Below are 9,902 nucleotides of genomic sequence, written 5' to 3'. Positions count from 1 at the left end.
TGACAAATCTGTAACAGAAAAGAATCAAAGAGGAATAGGAAACTAAGCTTCCAACTAAGCCATAGACTGAAAGAATATTATAAAGAGCTGGTGTTTGTCACTGTATTTATGTGAAATCTGTCCTTGGACCCTTGTAAAGAGGAAAGAACTTAAACTTGTATAGACATTACTAATTTTTGTGATTGTATCCTTAACCATCATGTCTCGGATAACCTACTGCCAGAGCCAGCCATACAGATCTTAGCCCTGGACTTCAGTCTGTGCAGTCAAATAACAAGCAGTGTTTCCAGCCGCTGGGCTTCCCTCTTGCAGTGTTGCACAACCAGGAGTGAAGGCAGGCTGACATACCAGTCCTGCTCAGATGGTAATGTTTGTTTCACTCAGTCACTGAGTTTATTCAAACCTAGACTTACTTCCCTTAGTCCTCTTCCTACTAAAATATTAAGGGAAACCTGGAATTTATAATTGCCTAGACAATATCAGAGTGTGTCACATTGTAAAATAAATGTTTTTCCCAAGGGAGAAGATATACATCCTTAAAAGGCAAGTCAGATTAGGTATGATTAGGTGGCTGGGATTAGGTGCATGGGACTGTAGCCCTCATAATTGAAGCCTATAATGTGCAGAAAAGCAAAGAGCTAGAAACAAAAGTCCAAGTTCAAATAGTCCCCTTAGGAAAATGAACAAAGGCAAAACATTGGTGTTTATAATAAAGAATATGAAATCTTATGAAATCTTATGAAATCTTGATCTAGTCCCACAGAAATGGCAAATGCACTCTGAACGAAGAAAAATTATGTAGAACAAAACTCTGAGAAGGGCTTGAAAACTTTCATACATAACCCCAAAAGTATAGTCATGATGTGCAGGACATCAATGTGTCAGGTCCCTATGACTCACCAGAGCATTGGCCTGTTATGCAACTCAAAACACAGCAAGTAAAACATTTGTGATTATGTGTTTTCGTATATCAGAAAACAGACACTTTATATTTTAGAAACTATGCTGCCAAAGACAGTTGATATGTGCAAACCTTCATATTTTCAAGTGACATTGTAGTGCTGGCTGAAAGGAAATCAAGAGTCTAAAATAGGTAGATACTACTAATGTTTAGCATTACATTCAAGCCAAATGTGGAACCACTGAAGCTTCAGCAAGCAGAGCTGAGACAAGAACTCAAAACCACAAACTGGACTGTGTTGGCTAGAGCATTTTATAAAATCACATTGAAGGGCAGCTACCTTTAAAGAGAAGCAAAGTGCAAGGAACCATGGCAACCCCCAAAGTCATTGGAAAATCATTGATTTTATCACATAGGAACATATGGATTAAAATCAGAAGATAGGCCTCTTGAAACAGTATGGAATCCTAGGAGGTTCTTAAATTTATTCTGAATTTATTTAGGAACAGGAGGATAAATTCTAACTTTAATCAAGCACACATCCTCACACATTGGGGTAATTAAACACTTCACAGTTAAACTGTGAAGTCTTTCCTTGTGTTCATAGCCTCAATAACATATTGCCTGCCAAGTAGTTACACAGATTCATGCATCTGAGGAGAACTGAATCTTACTTGTCTTAACCCTTAAAATCTTCTTGAAACATTGTGTATAAGATACATAATAAACATTGACATTACTGACATTACTGCCTAATACCTAAGCTGGTAGAGTAGATAAGTAAGGTTTCTGCAGTAGAGACTGTTCCCATGTGCATGTTTGCACTGCTCCCTGGTGTAGAAAACAACAAACATCCTGATGGGTTCGACAGTGTGAATCCCAGAACCGGTTCTCACTGAACAATTGCTTTCCATTAGCCTGGTGAAAGGATGCCTCTGATCACAGATACTGCAGAGACAGTCTTTTCAGGACTGTTTCTACTCAGACTTTCTCACGCAGGGTAAGTAGAGCAGGGAAACAGCTTTCAGTGGAAAAGCAAGCAAACAACAAAACAAAACAAACCCCTCTAAGTAAGGGTAGATTAAGAGTCTGGGAATCTTTTGATCTTTTGGACTCAGCTGTCCTCCAGCAGAACAGAGAACAGCTGACTGAGGAAAAAATAATGCCAAATAACTGGGTTTCTGGAGAAGAAAAACCAAAAGGAGGCTAGGAGTGAATGGAGAAATGTGCTTGTCAGTGAAACTGGATGAGTGAAATCCTAGCTATTGCCACAATCAATCAGGAGCTTTGCTTTTGGCTGCAGGGGAGCCAGGCTTTAACCACTGAGCTCAGTGAGGACACACACCTTATAAACAGCATCCACTCGGGAAGTTTAAAAACTTATTATGAAAACATTTTGAAAATTCATTATTTGAGTGAATTATCAAAATGTGTAAGTATAAAAAAAGTATTACCAAAAACCCCACTTTTTTTCCATTTCAAGTGAACAACTACAATGGGCACTTCTGAGACATACATTTAGCTTGTTCATGCTAAAGATCAGCTACAGTTGCCAAGTTGTTTGTAAGGTACCTTTCTCCTTTCATCACAAAACCAAAACCAAAACCACCTGCCTAAGTGTGCTTCAAAAATAATGAAGTCTTGTATTTATCAATATCATTGCAACTTATGGAGTACGTTCATATGTTATACATCTATGGGCATATATACAAAGAGAGAAAAACTCATTAAGTGAGACTTTTTGTCTAGGGATCAGAACATGAAACATTCATATTCCTGGGTATACTAAACATTATATTGGTTTACAACCCTTGAATAATGAGCATTGTATTGCTAGGCTACACCTAACTCAGCTCTACTCAAATCAAGACTGCTGGAAAACTTTTGACAAGAATTTTTTTATTGAAATTGCCAACTTGTACAAAACTGTAAAAGTTCTAGCTGCATGGTGGGTTTTCGGTAGAATTTTTTTCCTGGTTTTTCCTCACCTGTCTACCTAGACCAAAGGGTGTCCCAAGGTGACCAAGGACCCAGGTGTTCTGGCTACCCAGAAAATAAGCCCTTGGCATCCCTCAGGATTTTTTAGGCCCTCAGTTCTCAGATCAGATGTCTTCAAGTTAAGACTAAGGGAGTCCTATGACTTATAGCTTAGAAACTGTATGCACTGTAAACCAGTATCTTCCCTCTTTTCAGGGGGTGCTTTTAAACTCTTGATTAGATATAGATAGAGATATAGATCAAGATTTAATTTTTTGTATTGGTATCTTCCACAAATTGGAAGCAGTTTTTTCCACCCAGTTCTGATTCCATTTTTGAGCATGAAATGTCTATTTTTATTTCAGCAGGAAGCTGAAAGTTTTTATCATCTCAACTGGTGCTATTCCACAATACTAACCACAGGCCAGTCTATGCATTATAAACTGGAACTGGCAAGTGGGTTACTTCACACTCCAGAGATACTTCTCAGTGTTGGATATGAACGTTTATATCTTGAGAAGAACCTTTCAAGAAGCATCTCCTTAAGTGTCTTAAGTTACCTGGGAATCATCTAATACAGGAACACAAACATCAGAGATGCACAAGCACATAGAAACTGAAGCAAACAGAAACTCTCATTCCACTCTGGGATCCATGATTGCCCAAAGGTCAAATCTTCACTGTGAAAGAGGCATTTGGGCATGGACAGAAACATGAAGGTACTCCCCTTACAGTGAGTTGAACTAAATTTCAGTGTTGTCATAGAAGAAATATATTGTCTTCCAAGGACAGCTGTACTTTGAATCATACAAAACTTGTCGAGCTCATTGCAATTACTGCAATTCATTTAAATACAAACACACACACACACACACATATGTATGTATAGATAAGTATTTAAATGACTTGCAATATATATATGTAGTTTCATGGCAATAATAGCAGTGAAGAAATATGAAGCTTATGCAAATAATGGCATTACATTCAAATGAAACAGAAAAAAAAAAAGATAGGGATAAAAAATAAACCAGATTTTTTACAGATCTATTTTTACACTGACTTCAGGTCTTCATTTACTAACAATAAGTTTTTTCCATAAGCAAGCCAATACTGATCCACAGGGCAAGGGAGAAAACATAAAATATTTACTCACTCATAATAACAGTAAGCAAAAATTTTGCTAGATAGCTAGACATCTGTGCAGGATGCTGGGAATGCATGGGGAGTAGTTTATTAACAGAGCTGTTCTGCATATTTTGTGTAGGGTACTCCTCTTGTTTTGAGCTTCTTCTGAAAGATCAAGATTTACTGCCTGGAACAGAGGCGGTTGTTCATTCATCCAAAATAAATTAGTCTCCGGTGCAGGTTTAAGGCAACTGGCAGTGCAGGCCTTAACTCGATGAACCTGGAAAGGCCCACACCTCCCACACCACTGCTTTTCAAATGAGAAATTCCTCGGCACAAAAGACTCAGCCCACGGGACTTCTCCAGACAAACAATCAGCCTGCAGTGCTTCACTGGGCATGAGGGTCTTGGCAAGGCGCCATTCACTATCATTAAAAGTGTTTATAAAAAAATTGTTCATTTTTGGCCAGCTTTTTTTTCCAAGGCCAGGCCTCCACCCCCACATCTTCAGTGGAATGTGTTAATAATTTGCTTTGTGGAGATGAAAGGCTCTTTGATAGGAGCAGCATAAACACATCTCACTGTGCTCAAAGCTCTTTGTCCCACAATAGAAGCATAGTTTCTGTACAGTGGCTTGAACGGAAAGAACAGACACATTTCTGAATCATTTTTCTCTCTTTTTTTCTGCCTTTCCTCTACACACACACACACACACACACTCTCTCTCTCTCTCTCTCTCACACACACACACACACTCTCACACACACCCATTTTTCTCTTCATTTCTTATAGTCTGTTGTAGATCGTTCTGTCAAATACAAACAAGGAAGTGGTTCCAAACAAGAATTCTTCACCGATATTTGCAGCAGATGGATTAAAAACACCAGCCAGTCCCCACAGTCTGTGGGGTCAGAAACCAAACCTCACAGTAAAACATGGATCTGTCCCAGAATATATGACTGAGCATAGCATGGAGCAGTGTGCAGGCATGGGAGGGGGGAAGAGTCCAGCTGCTATTATCTTCTGATCCTCTCTTCAACAGCAGGTTGCAGAGCCTACTGAATAAATACAAACGAGAGTTTCTAATTCGTCTGCAGGGAAAAAACACTTAAAATTACCTGAAAATGCAGTATACTAGCAAGCACTGCCCAACTGTTGTCTCCTGGCTATAGTGCCTTCCCTTCCCTGCCCAGTTTGAGCCATTGTGTGCATCTCATCTATACCAGCACTGCCCCTTTGAAAGCACAAGCTGTTGATGCTGAACCATAGCATCAGTCCTCAATGATTCTGAATGGATAAAGACATAATTGAGATGTGGCCTGGTTGACATGTCAATACAAGCCTTAATGACCAATATTGTCTTGAGGTATTAGCATTTCAGGACATCTTTCAAGATTAAATTTTTGTAGGCTTGTTTTCCCTCATTTTTGTCTGTTCTTTTGATAAAAAGATGGTATACTGTCCTGGATTTACCTGTGGTTTTGCTTTCTGAAAGTGTTCACTGCCCTCATGCTATGTCTTTATTTACTCAAGAGATTATTTGTTTTACATTCCATGACAGCCATTTCTAAAGAAAAATCAAATTATTTTACAAATGTGTCACGTTACACTTCTGAAGCATTACCACTCAGCAACTAAAATAACGTGGTCAGACAGGCTGAAGTGACTTGAGCGCTTATGCTACTTTTTTTAAGGTAGTTTAAACATTAAAGGCATTTAACCACTGCTCCCTGCAGTATTAAGTTTTATATGTTGTACACTACATGAAGACATATTTGGGAATGGACATCTGCCCAGTAGCTCAGATTGCACTCTGCAGCAAAGCAGCTTCAGTCTAGACATGCACAGTCACCTATTTCCTTCTGGGTGAGACAGTACTCCTGATAGCTAGTGCTCTACCGCTGCTTTTCACATGTATGTTCTGCTTTCAAAAGGATTTTAAATTCTTAATGAATTCTGCTCAGAAGGTCACTGCTGAAAAGAGGTATTGAGGTTTGCTAGCAAAAATGTAAGGGTTTAGGAAAAATATAAACATTGTAATTTAAATGTAGGCTTGCCCCAGTACAAAAAAAGCACACAGTCTCTGAGCTCACCTGAGGTGACAGGAGTGGCTAGCTTTAATTCAAGTCACCAGCTGTTAAGTTTGTATTGTGGGTAGAGGGGAGATTTAGCATCTTTAACCTACAGCAGCCCATCAAGTGCTAATCTGGTCACTATGTGCTACTAATCTTATTCTTTACTGTAATTATTCTTTCCAGCTATTCTTCAGCTAACATAATCGTGGCTTGTTATCTACAACAATTTCTCCCATGAAATAGTTTCTGATAATATTAATGTCAAGCCTGAGTTTCAGCTGAGGCCCTAGTCCTCCCCTAGGAAGAGAGGATAGCTGACACCACAGTCAGGTGTTTGGACTGACCAGGAATGAAGGTGAGTCAGGACCTCATCTGATGCTTTCGCATCTTAAATATTGGGGGATGAAAGATCATGTGTTGGAAACACTGCTGAATGAATATGGACAGCATGAAGTTTAGCTCAACACGTGAGGGCTCTGGAGGCACCATTCAGTGTAAAGTAACTCTAAATACCGCAGTTTGCTGAAGTGTCACTGCCCTTTTTATCTTTTCTAAATATACCTTTCCACAACACTCAGTGAAATAGTAATCATGTACCTTGATGTGGTTTCAGTGCAAAACCACCTGAAGAATGGCAGTTTCACTTGGTCTCAGTTTAAGCATTTTGGCCCCATTCAGAGCAGAAACTTAGGGAGTGCCATGATACTGTGGAGCAAAGCAAATATTTGCACAACCCATGGAGACCAAGCAGCATGCACTTTAAAGCAGACTTATTGTGTGCTGCTGCCCCCAGCCAGCATCTCTGTGTTTGTGACGGGAGTAAGCAGGTTGGACCTGCCATGATCCTCTCCTGTGCTAGTGGCAGCCTCTGTCAGATAAGTGGAACAGACAGCTTTGGGGAGAAGGACAGCATTTTAAAGTGTCGTTGAAAATTCACCAGAGCTTCTTTGCATGCATTGTGATTCAACACACCTCTGATGCAGAGTGGTTTTTAAGTAAAAGCTGTTCTCCTGCAGGGGAAAAGTGCCAATGGGAGGTTCCTGAAAGAAAGGATCTTCTGCTTGGCTGCTTGATTTTTGCTGCATTTTGGAGATAGTTATATATTCAATCTATACTGAAAAACACCCAGGTTTTTGTCAGCAAATTTTTCATTCACTTGCAGGGTAATTTACAAGCCCAGCTACATTTGTAGCTACCTACAGGATAAGGACAGGCTGTTGGTAAGAGGCTAATGTCCTGAACAATACTTGCTTTACTCTCCATGTGACATCTTGAACTGGTTCACAAACATTCTGCTTAGCAAACACTTTGGTTTCCCCAGCATGCTCTGAGTTAATGTGGCACAGTGATGGCTGGCTGCTGCCTAGGAGGAATCTGCCCTGCTCTGACCAGCCGCCTTATCCCAGGAAGAGTCTGAGACCCAAGAGCAGAGCTGATCTGAAGCGGGCTTTGTAGCATGACCAGTCCCGACCAGTAACAGTGGAAATTTATCTGCCCACACAGAAGAGGTTACAGAACTGAACAGGAGGACCTGACTAAAGAGCTGGTACAGAGAGTGTCCAAGCAGGTAAATAGATATGACAGAGTGAGCCCAGCCCTGTTCCCATCTGAGTCTGTAAGCAAAGCTGGATAAGGAAGGAACTTGAAATATGACTGGGATGCCTGAAATATAAAACTACGCATTTTTTATTTATTTCCAGACAATGGGCAAAACTGTGATTGCAATTTTTGTTCTGTTATTTTTCTTGTATAAAACCATAGGGAGTATGGCCAAGCTTCTGATCATTTTCCTGTTTCCTTAAATAAATTTTAAAAAAAATATCTGTTTCCACATTCACAAGGAGTCTGAGGACATATAAGCATAGAAGGGCTGGATCACAGCTAGAAGTAGAAACACGCCTCTGGGCTGAAAGTTCTAGTCACAGTTTTCTGTACTTTAGAAAGAAAAAACATAACAAACAAGCAGTCATGACAACCTTGGAGAAAACTCTCTTTCATTGTTTGTCTCTATTTTACTCAGACAATAGTATGAATGGCTAATAAAAAGCCATTGCTGGAAGGTAAAAATAAAATGCCAAGTCTCTTTTCATCAATATGAAACATCCCTGCTCATGAAAATACCTGTGTCTTCAGCCTCTGCTCATGTGCTCTCCTCACAACTGCAAGGACTAAAGCATTAAGCACACAAAAATAATGGTGATTTTCAGTGTACTCAGAGAAAGAAAGTTGACACACCATGTATTTTCAGCACAGGGTAAAAGTAGTACTTTTTCAGAATTGTGAAATGTAAGAGAAACATGGCATTTGCAAGCAGGAGAACAGTGGAAGCTTCCATCCTGTCCAGGCCTGGGTGCTGCCATTGGAGCTCTGCTTGTGCTGCAGCACACTCCCTGTGCTTCTGCAAAAATAACACTCCAATGCTAATTTTAGCATCAGTTAAACACAAAGCAATTCAAGGCATCCACAGCGTATTTCACGAGGACAGTATTTCTCTTTTGCTTGTGCAGTTCCCAGGCTGCAGTGCCATTCTGTTCACCAATCTTAAACAAACACTGCCCTTGAGATTTCCTAAATAGTTCAAAGTGGTGTCTAGGGAAACATTAGAAACACAGATATGGAAAGCCTGAATATGTTTCAGATGAAACCACTTTGAATGTCCATTTTTGTGCAAGTTCTGGGCTGGATGATAGTATAAAGCAAGAGTTTTTTTAAGATAAACTTGTCAGGAATGATGCTGTGATAGCAAAGTTTTCTAAATATTTATTCCTGATAAGCTTTTCACAAGCCCTTCGCTCATAATTTCATTCAATTTTTAATACAATAAATGTTTTATGAGGTAGAATTAATGGTTTTGAGTTTTCAGTGCCCTTGAAGTTCTAACTGGAATGTGTTTTATGTTGTTTCCCTGCTTATTTGTTATAGGGAGCACGTACAAATACATTGACTGCAGAAGCCAATGTACAAGAGGCAGCACTCCAAAAGTCAGCGTTTGACAGCAGAGGCCACAGTCACCACAGTTATTTTTGATTCTAAATACAGGGAAGAACTGCAGTAACTGGGACGTGCTAGTTTGCAACACTAACACCATCTAATCAATGGTTAATCACTGTTTACATGTGCTGGATGTCAGCACCTATAAACTCCTATAACACCTGAACCTTAACACTGAGGAAATTTAAGAGGGCAGCTCACTTGTCAAAAGCAGCAGCAGAAGTCACTAACATGAAAAGATCAAACATGGGACAATACCTCCTGATTTTTCCACTCCTCATTTTTCCTTTTAAAAAGTCTTGCGACATTCTCTGACCTTTATTCATCACTGTCACCATCCATCCCTAGTTTCAGGAATGTCACAGGTCATGATTAAAATAGCTGCCACTTTCCCATCCCTTTTGTGATATTTTTGCAATGTGGGACAAAACTATGTCTTGTGTATCCACATGAGGGAAATCCAAACTTCTCCCTCTGCCTTAATGCATTCCCCCATCTGCCACACACTTTCTGGAGAAATATTCTGAGGAATTATTACCACAAGTCTGGTTTTATTCTTGTTCTCTTTGTGAATGTGGCCCACTTTTGGAGATAGGGCACTTGGCTAGTAGGAGTTCTGGACTGACCTGGTTTGGTTAGTCTTGGTTTTTTATGACAACATCATTACATAGCACCATGACAGTCAGTCCTGTGCTCAGGGCCCTGAAGGTCTGGGCAATCCTTCTGTGGCCTTTTCTGTGATTCCTACAGCTAGACCCAGAGAAAGAGATCAACCTTGCTTCTCTTCAATGTGCCCAGAGTTACAAAACCTTCTCCAGTCCTTAATCAACAAA

This window comes from Motacilla alba, chromosome Z (assembly GCF_015832195.1).
Source record: "Motacilla alba alba isolate MOTALB_02 chromosome Z, Motacilla_alba_V1.0_pri, whole genome shotgun sequence".
NCBI lineage: Eukaryota > Metazoa > Chordata > Aves > Passeriformes > Motacillidae > Motacilla > Motacilla alba.
Note: the sequence above shows the minus strand (reverse complement) of the source record.